At 38.4% G+C, this 12,944-nt stretch overlaps 1 long non-coding RNA gene across 4 annotated transcripts; it reads right to left on the minus strand.

Moving 5' to 3' along the window:
- Positions 1-5,611: 5,611 nt before the first annotated feature.
- On the minus strand, positions 5,612-11,304 carry LOC126381252 (uncharacterized). 4 transcript variants are annotated; one of them, XR_007568749.1, is made up of 3 exons: positions 11,227-11,304; positions 6,098-6,207; positions 5,612-6,016 (listed from the first exon to the last, which is right to left on the minus strand). It is a non-coding gene; the product is annotated as an uncharacterized LOC126381252 (long non-coding RNA). The 4 variants fall into 4 exon arrangements; XR_007568750.1 differs by lacking the exon at positions 6,098-6,207 and adding an exon at positions 10,997-11,106; XR_007568747.1 differs by lacking the exon at positions 11,227-11,304 and adding an exon at positions 6,328-6,405.
- Between the last annotated feature and the right edge of the window lie 1,640 nt (positions 11,305-12,944).

The following is a 12,944-nucleotide window of genomic DNA, read 5'->3' on the forward strand; positions in this document are numbered from 1 at the left end:
AGATAAACGAAGTAGTACTTCTGGACTTGAAGTTCACAACAGAAGACGGTCGAAACGTTATTTCGGCGTACATAGAGGGACATATAGGGCACGTAAACTTATGTCCAAAAACAATAACACCAGCTCATAAAGCGGTAGTAGAAAATCAATTGGACATTGATTTTCCAGATGGAACGAAAGCCATAGCAGATCTTCAGTTAGTGAATGCAGGAAGACTTTTGTGGTTATGGAAGATCAAGTGGGAGAGAGATTCAACTTATGCAGATTGGTAAAGTAATAGCAATGGGTAAGCAGCAGTCAAAGGAGGAGAAAAAAGAAGAAGTGATTATCACCCAAAGTGGTCAAAATAACTTTGCTCCAAACAGCATACGCCGCGGCGTCTCCGCCCGCGTGCTGCCTCACCCGCCGTCTGGTTGTGTCGAGCAGATGTGGCTCGCTATTACAGTTAACGGCAAAAAAATTGTCATAGGCACTGCATACCGCCCACAATGGGTAACAGTAGACTTGATCTTGGGGGCCTTGTCCGAGTCTTTGTCTACATTTTCGTGGAGTGATCATACAGTACTGCTTGGGGACTTCAATGTCAATATGTTGGACGTCGTTGATCGAGACGGCTCCGTCAAGAAGTTAAATACTTTCCTAAGCTGTTACAATTTAAATCAACTTGTTATTGAGCCAACACACTTCACTGGCCACAGCGAGACTCTCATCGATTTGGTCTGTACAGATATAAAGGGGAGCTCTGTTGATGTCTATTATGCCCCTGAACTAGGAAGACATGCATTCCTTACATGTTTAATAAATCTGTACCGTCGGTGAAAAGTAATACAAGTCCAAAATTCAACATACATACATACATAAACTCGCGCCCGTAATCCCTAATGGGGTGGGCAGAGCCACAAGTAATCAAAGACAACTTGCAGCCACTGTTGATACGATGTCGTAAGCTGGATATGATGAACCTTATGGTGATAAGGGATCAGCCTATCGCCCATAACATTAGTCCATCAAAATTCAAGTTTTGAGAAAATCGAGTTTAAAGTTAAAAACATTCTAGCTCGCGACTTATAAGGAATAATGGAACAGAAGTTAGATGTGTCGATAAGTGATGATGGAAGGTTTCTTTTCTAATATTTAGTTATATTTAGAACCTAAACAGAAATGATAGAGGATCAAAATAAATTACATGTATCAGTTGACACCAACTTTTTTACTGTGTAAATTGATACATGTCTACTTATACCTTTTTACACACATAACTATACAAAAGTCATCGTTGATATATCATATTTCAATTATTAATTTTACAGTCTTATTCTACAAAAAACAAAATGTCTTGGAAGAAAGTTTATTTCATAATGTTGTAGAAAGGCAAAATTATATTTATTTTCTTTAAAAAGTAAAGAAACGTAACTTATATCAATTGACACAAACTATAAACTATAACGAATTTGTGTCAAGTGGTTTAACATGACTTATTTTTTCGGTTTTATTGTGTAAAATGATACATGTTTTTACGAATTTCTAATAAATAAATACATATAAAGATGGTACACGTATATATAGTGTAAGGTGGCGATAATAATATATTTTTGTTATGATTTTACTCTCAAAACTCATAAATAACCGGTCAAAACCACCACTGCCGCCCACTACAAACACATTTTGTCCACTACACTACGCCCCTAATCAAAACCACTTTTGGTTCATTTTTGCAGTCAAAATCTTACAAATTCAATTATGATAATATTTCCACCCCTAACAAATGAAGGTAAGAGGAATCATATTAAGACTGGTCAATAGGAATGTTTCGAGCTAGCCTGGCAGTATGGCCTGGAGATAAAGGTGATGTACCTACGTACTTTTAAACCAAAATCACACAAACCGGTAAGTGTTACTTCTTTCTTGCTGAAACTATTTAAAAGATCACAACTCATTCTACAATCAAAATCCCCTAAAGTAAAGTAAAATTCGATATTTCGAATTATCAAAATTCCCGGTCTAATGGTAGCCCGCAACATTGACAGAACGATAAACGGAGTCGAATCAATGTTGACGATAAGAATAGGTAGTGAAAATGAAGATCATTGGTTCACCTCCAAACCTATAGGTTACACAGGGCTATCCTCAGACCATGACCATGACCACCATGGACCATGGTCTGTTATGGTTAAGCTAAATGAGCTCGTTTCCGCAAAACTCTATACGTAAGCACACGTGGGGGACTTTCCGCATATCCTCGCGTATGGACCACTATTGTGAAGTGGGCAAACTTCCCACTATATCATCATCATCCTCCTGCCCTTATCTCACTCTAGGTGGGGTCGGCACAACATGTATAGGCAAATGTCCCATCTTCTTCTTCTTCTATCGTGTGGATTGTGAGGTGAATTACCAACCCCATCAACCCTGGTGTCAGGGTTATAACTGAGCCGCCATAGGCCCCTAACTTGACTCAATGAATACTCGAATGTCCCATATGTAATGTTATTTTAATGGGCTCAGTTTTCCGCATAAACGCAAGTGGTCCATTATGCGTGCTTTTATTGACTATGTAAGCCAACGAACTCCTTTCAGAAGCTCAAATACCTCCTGGGATTTTTAAAAACTTTGTGACCTGATTTAATTAAGGGGTTGTGCCCATGGTGTTGCCAATTATTTATTCTAATCTAATCTATCCTACAAGATCCCACTGCTGGGCAAAGGCCTCCCCTTCCTCTTTCCATTTTTCACAGTCCTGTGCGTAATTCTCTCTTATGTAATCAAAATACAGAAAAAAAATATTACTGGTGGTGCTCAAGAGTTCAGAGCAGTTATTCCCTTTATAAAAATAAGGAAGCTCGATAAATTTACACCATTCAACGTGTTTGAGAAACTGGTAATCTTCTCTTGAGAAGATGTGGCAGATCCCGATGCTTCCGATGCCGAGCTGTCATCTACGGCTGTGTAGGTTCAAAAATACCACTACCGGCGCTTGCATAAAAGATCTAACCAGCGTGTATTGAATGGCTTGCATATTAATTGAAGCTCGATAATATTTGGAGCCATTATTTCACGTCTACAACCTCCTTAGCAATGAAGGCAGCGTTCAATCTGCCACCGCTTAACCTGCATGTAATCAAGAAAACTATGTAAAACAGCTATGCTTCGAGCTAAGGGAAGGAGACTAACGACAGTTATGACAAATCTTAAATACCTTTTGACTAACCCTGCCATGGTGATAACGACGCCATGATCAGGACCCACAACTTATTGAGGTACTGTAATTAAGTACTACAAGGCGGCTATAGCAGAAAGAGAAAAAACACGGTTTGGTCTGAAGTACTTAACCTATACCCATTCGCAATGCGGATCAGATATGGTTTGCTGTGGCTCTAGACAAAATGTCTTCCCATAGACAGGTTTATGCGGAGGTCACCCTAGGATACATACTGGTGGCGCATGGAATCGAACTTGTATGTATCATTATACACGACACGTAATTGATATCTAAGATCGTATTTTCAGAAATATTTTGATATATATTAATTTATATTACTTTTCACGAAAATATAAATTTGGTGTTTGATGTTACAACTAAAATTATATCATTAAACACGGACTGTGAGAATTCAAGGATTGCGTGTATTTTAATATATGTTGAGTTGCATTTACTTACACCAAAATATTTAATGAAATTCTTCATTTCACTTTAATGCAAGTTAAGATGAATTATGTTACACGTGTTATAACAGCATGAATCCTTCACAAACAGTACTTATATCACTAAACACAAAAATTATCTCCGTATTTATAATAGCTACAGTTACGAGAATTAGACAGAAAGAAAGAGAATTTTTTGAACATGAAGTGTGTGCTAATAACTCAAAAGTGATACAACTCGAGTTGTATTACTTTTCACCGACGGTACAGAAATATCCCCAAATGTAAACCCGCGCCATGTCGTATCACGCGAAGGTCATTACGGGACATCGATCTGAATATGTTCAATAAAGATCTGTCATCGTTATATTGGACCAACATTAGTTCTTTAACAAATGTAAATGACATGGTCACTATCTACAGTGAAATGATTTCATACTTGTTCGATATCCATGCTCCCGTCAAAACCGTATCAGTAAAGTGCGAACAGTACCCGTGGATAACGTATAACATAAAACTTATGATGAAGAAGCGGGACGAGGCACATACCAAGGCTCGATTTACTAAGCAGGAAAACCATAAAAAATACTACAAAGATTTAAAAAAGCTAGTTAGTGAGGCATTGTATAGGGAAAAGCAGGCATACTTCGAACATTATATTAACTCCACTGAAAATGACTCGCGTACGCTTTGGAACCATATTAAAAAAAATGTGAGAATTAAAAGTAGACCAGAATTGCCAGCAAATATTTTCAAGAACCCAAACGAAATAAATAACTATTTTCTTAATGTACCCGGTAGCGATAATGTAAAAATATCTCAATTGACTTATTTTGAATGTCATCGATGTGTGTCAGACACATTTACTTTAAGCCAGGTCACGGAAAGTGATATTATGAAAGTCGTCCGTAATATTAAAACGAACGCTGTTGGAATGGATGGTATTTCACTTGATATGCTACTGCTGCCTGATACGTTGACTGTGATTACCAATATAATTAATTGCTCCATAGTAACGAATACGTATCCTGCATTATGGCAGAAGGCATTGGTAAAACCGATACCAAAATCTTCAAATGTCACCGAATTGAAAGATCTTCGTCCAATCAGTATCTTGCCATGTATGTCCAAAATATTAGAAAAAGTAGTTGCCTCGCAGCTTACAAAATTTCTGGAAAAGAATAACATACTACCGTACGTACAGTCGGGGTTCAGGAAGGGATATAGCACCACGACTGCCTTGCTACAGATTGTAGATGATATACTGGCTGCGCGTGACAATGGTGAGGGGACTTTGCTGACTCTATTGGACTTCTCTAGGGCTTTTGACTGTATAAATGTTCCAATGTTATTGTCGAAGCTACACTATTACGGATTTAGCATAGACAGCATAAAGTGGTTTAGTAGCTATTTTGAAAACAGAGCCCAAATTGTCGAATTGTGCAACGAGGACGGTTCATCTGTCAGGTCGGACTCTAAAACCGTCACAAGGGGAGTTCCGCAAGGATCAATACTGGGTCCTCTTATGTTCATTATTTATAGCGCCGATGTGGTGAAACAAATAAAGAACTGTAAATTCCACGTTTACGCCGACGATATACAGGTTTACACTTCATGTAAACCTTGTGATACTCGTCTGGCGGAAATTAGACTAGAAGAAGACTTAGAACGTGTTGCAGCTTGGGCAGAAGCGAACACCCTAGTACTTAACGCAAGTAAAACGAAGTATATGATTCTTGGAACTAAACAACAGATAGACAGTATTACGCGTCAAGGGCTGAGCATTAGTATTCGGGGTGAAGTGGTACAGCGAGTGTCAGAATCGCGAAACCTAGGGTTGCTAATGGACGAAGAGTTACTTTTTGAAAAGCACATTGCGAATACTGCTAGCAATTGTTTTTACAGGCTGAAAGTAATGTACCAAATTCGAGAATATTTAAGTACTCCCATTCGAATCAAACTATGCGACTCTTTAATTCTCTCTAAGTTTAATTATATGGACGCTGTGTATGGGCCTCGGCTTCTGGCTCGCTCACAAAACCTGGTTCAGAGAGTACAAAATGCTTGCGCTAGATTCTGCTTCAAAATTCCTCCCCGCACACACGTAACACCTTACATAAACAAGGCTAGAATCCTAAAAATGAAATATCGCAGACAGTTTCATTTTGCAACGCTGATGTTCGGAATAGTTAATTTTAAATTACCGCCATATCTTGCGGACAAACTAGTTTGGTCCCGCGACGTGACTGCTGCCAGGATCCGTGCGTCGTACTACTCACTCGCAGTACCTCGTCACCGCACCACCGCTTTCCGTGGCAGTTTCAGGTTCGCCGCATCCAAGTGCTGGAACGATTTGCCGCCACCGTTTCGTAGTCTGAAAACAATTTATAGCTTTAAATCAAAGTACAAATGCTATCTCCTAGATATGCAACTATTAAGCTAATTAATATTTTACCTAATTGGTGTCGACACGTCACGTGGCGGAGTCCTCCTAGCGGGCTGGATGCGGCGACACAACCTTTGTCATGATTATTATAATTTTCCGTCGGGTAATGTTTGCATGGTCTGAAAATTAATCGCAATATTATACACAGGCTTAATTATACTATCCGTACTTATTCAAAATAAGTGGATAGCGTAGGTAGTTATTTTAAGCGGAAAACACTATGTTTTGTTTTGGCTTACCTCTTGGCTAGTGTGTCGGGGTTCTCAAACGACTGCACGTTTCTATTATTTATTGTGATGTTGTTGAGTGTATACGTTAGTTAATGTATATTTGCTTTATTGATTCACTTTATCATTATTTTTTCTTTTTAATTAATATGCAATTCTATTTCAAATTTTCAATCTATACTTATAATAAATCTGTAGAGAGGTCAATTCTGTACATTAAATATTTTTTCAAAATAACTATCAGGGGGTGATAAGTGATCGATACTGATGCCAAAAATGCAATCAGTAAAATTTTTGTCTGTCTGTCTGTCTGTCTGTCTGTCTGTCTGTCTGTCTGTCTGTCTGTCTGTCTGTCTGTCTGTATGTTCCTTATAGAAACAAAAACTACTGGACGGATTTTAATGAAACTTGGTACAATTATTCTTCACACTCCTGGACAGGTCATAGTATACTTTTCATCACGCTACAATCAATAGGAGCAGAGTAGTGAAGGGAAATCCTTTTGTATGAAAAATCTAAACCACTCAAGTTAGACGTTTGAAATTTGGCATGCAGGTACCTTAGATACCGTAGAGGTGCACTAAGAAAGGAATTCCCGAAATTCCTACGGGAACGGGAATTAGCGGGAAAATCCTTTTGTATGAAAAATCTAAACCACTCAAGTTAGACTTTTGAAATTTGGCATGCAGGTACCTTAGATAACGTAGAGGTGCACTAAGAAAGGAATTCCCGAAATTCCCACGGGAACGGGAATTAGCGGAAAAATATTTTTGTATGAAAAATCTAAACCATTCAAGTTAGATGTTTGAAATTTGTCATGCAGGTACCTTAGATACCGTAGAGGTGCACTAAGAAAGGAATTCCCAAAATTCTCACGGGAACGGGAATTAGCGGGAAATACCTTTTGTATGAAAAATCTAAACCACTCAAGTTAGACATTTGAAATTTAGCATGCAGATACCTTAGGTACCGTGGAGGTGTACTAAGAAAGGAATTCCCGAAATTCTCACGAGAACGGGAATTAGCGGGAAAATCCTTTTGTATGAAAAATCTAAACCATTCAAGTTAGACGTTTGAAATTTGTCATGCAGGTACCTTAGGTACCGTTGAGGTGTACTAAGAAAGGAATTCCCGAAATTCCCACGGGAACGGGAATTAACGGGAAAATCCTTTTGTATGAAAAATCTAAACCATTCAAGTAAGATGTTTAAAATTTGGCACGCAGGTACCTTAGACACCGTAGAGGTGTACTAAGAAAGGAATTCCCGAAATTCCCACGGGAACGGGAATTAGCGGGAAAATCCTTTTGTATGAAAAATCTAAACCACTCAAGTTAGACGTTTGAAATTTGGCATGCAGGTACTTTAGTAAACTTAAAGCTTAGTTGCAACAGGATATTACAAAATTCCCACGGGAACGGTAGTTAGCGGGAAAAAACATTTGTATGAAAAAATCAAATCTAAATAAAAGGAGAAACTGACTGACTCAGTGACTGACATATCAACGCATAGCCTGAACGGCTAAATGTAGGCATTTGAAATTTGGAAGGGACATAGCTTAGGTACCGTAGAGGTGCACTAAGAAAGGAATTCCCGGAATTCCCACGGGAACGGAAATTAGCGGGAAAATCCTTTTGTATGAAAAATCTAAACCGCTTAAGTTAGACGCTTGAAATTTGGCACCGCTTAACCTGCATGTAATCAAGAAAACTATGTAAAACAGCTATGCTTCGAGCTAAGGGAAGGAGACTAACGACAGTTATGACAAATCTTAAATACCTTTTGACTAACCCTGCCATGGTGATAACGACGCCATGATCAGGACCCACAACTTATTGAGGTACTGTAATTAAGTACTACAAGGCGGCTATAGCAGAAAGAGAAAAAACACGGTTTGGTCTGAAGTACTTAACCTATACCCATTCGCAATGCGGATCAGATATGGTTTGCTGTGGCTCTAGACAAAATGTCTTCCCATAGACAGGTTTATGCGGAGGTCACCCTAGGATACATACTGGTGGCGCATGGAATCGAACTTGTATGTATCATTATACACGACACGTAATTGATATCTAAGATCGTATTTTCAGAAATATTTTGATATATATTAATTTATATTACTTTTCACGAAAATATAAATTTGGTGTTTGATGTTACAACTAAAATTATATCATTAAACACGGACTGTGAGAATTCAAGGATTGCGTGTATTTTAATATATGTTGAGTTGCATTTACTTACACCAAAATATTTAATGAAATTCTTCATTTCACTTTAATGCAAGTTAAGATGAATTATGTTACACGTGTTATAACAGCATGAATCCTTCACAAACAGTACTTATATCACTAAACACAAAAATTATCTCCGTATTTATAATAGCTACAGTTACGAGAATTAGACAGAAAGAAAGAGAATTTTTTGAACATGAAGTGTGTGCTAATAACTCAAAAGTGATACAACTCGAGTTGTATTACTTTTCACCGACGGTACAGAAATATCCCCAAATGTAAACCCGCGCCATGTCGTATCACGCGAAGGTCATTACGGGACATCGATCTGAATATGTTCAATAAAGATCTGTCATCGTTATATTGGACCAACATTAGTTCTTTAACAAATGTAAATGACATGGTCACTATCTACAGTGAAATGATTTCATACTTGTTCGATATCCATGCTCCCGTCAAAACCGTATCAGTAAAGTGCGAAAAGTACCCGTGGATAACGTATAACATAAAACTTATGATGAAGAAGCGGGACGAGGCACATACCAAGGCTCGATTTACTAAGCAGGAAAACCATAAAAAATACTACAAAGATTTAAAAAAGCTAGTTAGTGAGGCATTGTATAGGGAAAAGCAGGCATACTTCGAACATTATATTAACTCCACTGAAAATGACTCGCGTACGCTTTGGAACCATATTAAAAAAAATGTGAGAATTAAAAGTAGACCAGAATTGCCAGCAAATATTTTCAAGAACCCAAACGAAATAAATAACTATTTTCTTAATGTACCCGGTAGCGATAATGTAAAAATATCTCAATTGACTTATTTTGAATGTCATCGATGTGTGTCAGACACATTTACTTTAAGCCAGGTCACGGAAAGTGATATTATGAAAGTCGTCCGTAATATTAAAACGAACGCTGTTGGAATGGATGGTATTTCACTTGATATGCTACTGCTGCCTGATACGTTGACTGTGATTACCAATATAATTAATTGCTCCATAGTAACGAATACGTATCCTGCATTATGGCAGAAGGCATTGGTAAAACCGATACCAAAATCTTCAAATGTCACCGAATTGAAAGATCTTCGTCCAATCAGTATCTTGCCATGTATGTCCAAAATATTAGAAAAAGTAGTTGCCTCGCAGCTTACAAAATTTCTGGAAAAGAATAACATACTACCGTACGTACAGTCGGGGTTCAGGAAGGGATATAGCACCACGACTGCCTTGCTACAGATTGTAGATGATATACTGGCTGCGCGTGACAATGGTGAGGGGACTTTGCTGACTCTATTGGACTTCTCTAGGGCTTTTGACTGTATAAATGTTCCAATGTTATTGTCGAAGCTACACTATTACGGATTTAGCATAGACAGCATAAAGTGGTTTAGTAGCTATTTTGAAAACAGAGCCCAAATTGTCGAATTGTGCAACGAGGACGGTTCATCTGTCAGGTCGGACTCTAAAACCGTCACAAGGGGAGTTCCGCAAGGATCAATACTGGGTCCTCTTATGTTCATTATTTATAGCGCCGATGTGGTGAAACAAATAAAGAACTGTAAATTCCACGTTTACGCCGACGATATACAGGTTTACACTTCATGTAAACCTTGTGATACTCGTCTGGCGGAAATTAGACTAGAAGAAGACTTAGAACGTGTTGCAGCTTGGGCAGAAGCGAACACCCTAGTACTTAACGCAAGTAAAACGAAGTATATGATTCTTGGAACTAAACAACAGATAGACAGTATTACGCGTCAAGGGCTGAGCATTAGTATTCGGGGTGAAGTGGTACAGCGAGTGTCAGAATCGCGAAACCTAGGGTTGCTAATGGACGAAGAGTTACTTTTTGAAAAGCACATTGCGAATACTGCTAGCAATTGTTTTTACAGGCTGAAAGTAATGTACCAAATTCGAGAATATTTAAGTACTCCCATTCGAATCAAACTATGCGACTCTTTAATTCTCTCTAAGTTTAATTATATGGACGCTGTGTATGGGCCTCGGCTTCTGGCTCGCTCACAAAACCTGGTTCAGAGAGTACAAAATGCTTGCGCTAGATTCTGCTTCAAAATTCCTCCCCGCACACACGTAACACCTTACATAAACAAGGCTAGAATCCTAAAAATGAATAATATCGCAGACAGTTTCATTTTGCAACGCTGATGTTCGGAATAGTTAATTTTAAATTACCGCCATATCTTGCGGACAAACTAGTTTGGTCCCGCGACGTGACTGCTGCCAGGATCCGTGCGTCGTACTACTCACTCGCAGTACCTCGTCACCGCACCACCGCTTTCCGTGGCAGTTTCAGGTTCGCCGCATCCAAGTGCTGGAACGATTTGCCGCCACCGTTTCGTAGTCTGAAAACAATTTATAGCTTTAAATCAAAGTACAAATGCTATCTCCTAGATATGCAACTATTAAGCTAATTAATATTTTACCTAATTGGTGTCGACACGTCACGTGGCGGAGTCCTCCTAGCGGGCTGGATGCGGCGACACAACCTTTGTCATGATTATTATAATTTTCCGTCGGGTAATGTTTGCATGGTCTGAAAATTAATCGCAATATTATACACAGGCTTAATTATACTATCCGTACTTATTCAAAATAAGTGGATAGCGTAGGTAGTTATTTTAAGCGGAAAACACTATGTTTTGTTTTGGCTTACCTCTTGGCTAGTGTGTCGGGGTTCTCAAACGACTGCACGTTTCTATTATTTATTGTGATGTTGTTGAGTGTATACGTTAGTTAATGTATATTTGCTTTATTGATTCACTTTATCATTATTTTTTCTTTTTAATTAATATGCAATTCTATTTCAAATTTTCAATCTATACTTATAATAAATCTGTAGAGAGGTCAATTCTGTACATTAAATATTTTTTCAAAATAACTATCAGGGGGTGATAAGTGATCGATACTGATGCCAAAAATGCAATCAGTAAAATTTTTGTCTGTCTGTCTGTCTGTCTGTCTGTCTGTCTGTCTGTCTGTCTGTCTGTCTGTCTGTATGTTCCTTATAGAAACAAAAACTACTGGACGGATTTTAATGAAACTTGGTACAATTATTCTTCACACTCCTGGACAGGTCATAGTATACTTTTCATCACGCTACAATCAATAGGAGCAGAGTAGTGAAGGGAAATCCTTTTGTATGAAAAATCTAAACCACTCAAGTTAGACGTTTGAAATTTGGCATGCAGGTACCTTAGATACCGTAGAGGTGCACTAAGAAAGGAATTCCCGAAATTCCTACGGGAACGGGAATTAGCGGGAAAATCCTTTTGTATGAAAAATCTAAACCACTCAAGTTAGACTTTTGAAATTTGGCATGCAGGTACCTTAGATAACGTAGAGGTGCACTAAGAAAGGAATTCCCGAAATTCCCACGGGAACGGGAATTAGCGGAAAAATATTTTTGTATGAAAAATCTAAACCATTCAAGTTAGATGTTTGAAATTTGTCATGCAGGTACCTTAGATACCGTAGAGGTGCACTAAGAAAGGAATTCCCAAAATTCTCACGGGAACGGGAATTAGCGGGAAATACCTTTTGTATGAAAAATCTAAACCACTCAAGTTAGACATTTGAAATTTAGCATGCAGATACCTTAGGTACCGTGGAGGTGTACTAAGAAAGGAATTCCCGAAATTCTCACGAGAACGGGAATTAGCGGGAAAATCCTTTTGTATGAAAAATCTAAACCATTCAAGTTAGACGTTTGAAATTTGTCATGCAGGTACCTTAGGTACCGTGGAGGTGTACTAAGAAAGGAATTCCCGAAATTCCCACGGGAACGGGAATTAACGGGAAAATCCTTTTGTATGAAAAATCTAAACCATTCAAGTAAGATGTTTAAAATTTGGGACGCAGGTACCTTAGACACCGTAGAGGTGTACTAAGAAAGGAATTCCCGAAATTCCCACGGGAACGGGAATTAGCGGGAAAATCCTTTTGTATGAAAAATCTAAACCACTCAAGTTAGACGTTTGAAATTTGGCATGCAGGTACTTTAGTAAACTTAAAGCTTAGTTGCAACAGGATATTACAAAATTCCCACGGGAACGGTAGTTAGCGGGAAAAAACATTTGTATGAAAAAATCAAATCTAAATAAAAGGAGAAACTGACTGACTCAGTGACTGACATATCAACGCATAGCCTGAACGGCTAAATGTAGGCATTTGAAATTTGGAAGGGACATAGCTTAGGTACCGTAGAGGTGCACTAAGAAAGGAATTCCCGGAATTCCCACGGGAACGGAAATTAGCGGGAAAATCCTTTTGTATGAAAAATCTAAACCGCTTAAGTTAGACGCTTGAAATTTGGCATGCAGGTACCTTAGTTAACTTAAAGCTTAGTTGCAACAGGATATTGCAAAATTCCCA

The sequence above is a fragment of the Pectinophora gossypiella genome, unplaced genomic scaffold (assembly GCF_024362695.1).
Source record: "Pectinophora gossypiella unplaced genomic scaffold, ilPecGoss1.1 Pgos_41, whole genome shotgun sequence".
NCBI classification, from domain to species: Eukaryota; Metazoa; Arthropoda; class Insecta; order Lepidoptera; family Gelechiidae; genus Pectinophora; species Pectinophora gossypiella.